Source organism: Lissotriton vulgaris, chromosome 5 (assembly GCF_964263255.1).
Source record: "Lissotriton vulgaris chromosome 5, aLisVul1.2, whole genome shotgun sequence".
NCBI lineage: Eukaryota > Metazoa > Chordata > Amphibia > Caudata > Salamandridae > Lissotriton > Lissotriton vulgaris.
In genome coordinates this window covers 1,235,223,217-1,235,225,994 of record NC_141693.1, presented here as the reverse complement: position 1 = coordinate 1,235,225,994, position 2,778 = coordinate 1,235,223,217, and positions in this window count along the sequence as shown.

The window sequence follows — 2,778 nt, the reverse complement described above, 5'->3', positions numbered from 1 at the left end:
TAAAAGACCTAACTAAACATCTCGCAGACAGCACATGCGCACTGGCTAAGGCAAGACCTAAAAAGGAAGAGAAACTTCCAAAACAAAAACCCTAATTCAGAAAGAAGAAAGTGGCAGTTATTTCCATCAAATATGCCAAACATTGATAACACTCCTTCAGAATAAGGCGTGGGTACTAGAACCTGGCTAAATAGTGAAGCAGAGGCTACGATAGTTCACCAGAATCATCAAGAGTTTCTGGCTGCAAGAGCAACTAATAAATATATTCAATTTGAAACATCAATTCAGCGGGTCAGCCCTCCTAACAGACTGTATGATTTGGATATCCAAATCGAGGGTGACATACAGCGTACGACTAAAGTATTTTCTGGGAAAATGTATCAAATGCATATGACATTCTTTTGGCTGAAATGGATTGACCACAAAGTTTGTTAGAAAAGTCTCACAAGGGGAAGACACGATTATGCCTTCCTTCTCTGTTCTTGTTCCTGACGTTGAAAAACAAGCGTATGCCGCAGAATGGGTTATTGCACAAGCCCATGCATTATTCATCAATCATGTAGGCTTGAATAAGGACTCAGATTATCACAATAGGCTCATAAGGTCCAGCCCACAAATGCAGCCAAAATAATCTATTAAAGATAAAGCTAAACTCCTGGTTAGTGAAATTCTCTTACAATTAGAGGCTGCAGCTGATGTCCTAGATTGCAAACCCTGCAATGGACAGAACCTTCACACAAACTGGGAACCCACTCTATGCAGGGGTTTGAATCTGGCCTTGTCTTCCACTCTGATAATAGTTTTTACCAAGTGACATCCTGAACAGAGCCTATATTGGGTGGCATAAGGTGAAACCATATGAGTTGGCAGGTATGGGACAGCCCCCACCCCTCGTTGAATTTTTTTTAGAAACATCTCCCGCCTTGTGAGTAAATCTAGCTTATAAAGGTACAGGGCATAGGCGTGTGCACTATCAGACTAATCAATTTGCTATGCCTACCTTGTTTGTATTTTAGAGAGTCCTTTTCGGTAGTATGTTTCCTCACCAAGTGTTTTCTGCTTGTGTGTGGTGATTTTGTGCTCTTGCCATTGTTGGTCTCCTCTGTCCTTGTTACATGGACTACTCCTCTCATGTGCACAATGAGCTTGAGTCAGCAGGTGTGAGCTTGCAGAATCACTGCCCTCTCAAGTGCCCACCCACAAGGGGCTGCAGTGGTCCACTTACTAAGCTTCCAACACCCCACAGGGGCATCAATCATATATGTGCTGACATTCACCTTAAAGCCCATACATTCGGGGTCAGACTGGGACGAAAATAGGCCCGGGCACCAAAAGAAAAGTGGCCCTCATTAACAAATCTGATTGCTAAGAAAGTGGCCCACATTTGGAAATGGGAACAGTTTTGATCTTGCAAGGACACACTGCATAGCTGTTTTGTATGGTATGGGAGACTGCATGGATTTGTGCTACATGCAGGCAATATTTTTTTAATCATAATTATCACAGCAAGTAAGGTGAATCTATTGACAGAACAAATCATTCCTCATTCTAACTCCTTGTCACCAGGTTATTGGACCCCTTTTGGGTCAAAAAAAGATTTTGAATGAGTTGGTCTCACCACGTCATTGACCACCTCATCCACCCTGGTAAGATGCAGTGCTTAATTCGAGACAGTGGTTTCCAGTGCTCGGCACCGGCACTCAATTGCCAACACTGGCACTTATGACAGTCTGCCACATGGTGGCATTGTTTATCTAATTTAGAGATGAGGACAGCAACAGTTGGTTGGAATAGTCAGAATTGTCACACTTTTAGGGTGTGATGGCTAGTACTTTTGCTGTTACTGTAATTAGCAGTGCTGACAGTGGCAATGGGTGATGTAAGCGTAAGTGGCCTCCTGACGAAAGCCGTTGCATTTATTTATTTACAAATGAAGCACTGGTAAGATGGTACTACCAGGGCGGACTCAACCCCAATTAATGGTGGAGTTCTTAAGATGCATTCTTTTCTTGGATAGTAATGGGATCCAGTTTATATTAAAAATACCTTAAGGTGTTCCACAGGTATATTCTTTTATTATGCGCTACCTCAGATATGATTATATTGTGAATAAACAAATTACTGGATGTCGGGGGGGCGTGGCTAGCGGCCGAGCATGGCGGCAGCGTGAATTGGGAGCTCCCCGAGGCATAACGGCCTTCTGAAAAATCCGACACCTTGATCCGTCGCAAAGCCTACCCGAAGCGGCGGCACCGACTCAGGAACCGAAACTGCACCTCTAGGTCCAATCCTAGTGAAAATCGGTGGTCGAGAACGGCACTTTCCATCGAGTGCGTAGAGAGGCCTATAGCGAGGGAAGGTCCCCGACCTAAAGTATCCGACCTCGCCGGCAGCGGTGTGACTCGCCTGGGCGTGGCGCAGTGTCGACGCCCGGCCCCACCGGTCGGCCAGCACAAGACTTGGAGGGACTAACTCGACCAGCGCTTGCACGCAACAGCCTGACCCGCAACCGCTCCGGACACTGAAGGAGGTGGGGAAAGAACCTGAACGCACTTCCAGGAGGCGATCGGCGGCTTGGAGCCCGGACCAGCGCCATTCTAGAGAGGGACCCTGTCCGCCTGGAGCGCCCGTGACCAGAATCGGGCGCCCCAGGACCTCGGACCCGGACAGCGCCATTCTTGTCAGGGCGGCCCTGGCACACTCGCTTGCTTGCAAACCCACACACAACAGCGGACGCCTGGCATTCACCCCGGGACGGCTCGGCTCCGCCGCCATCTT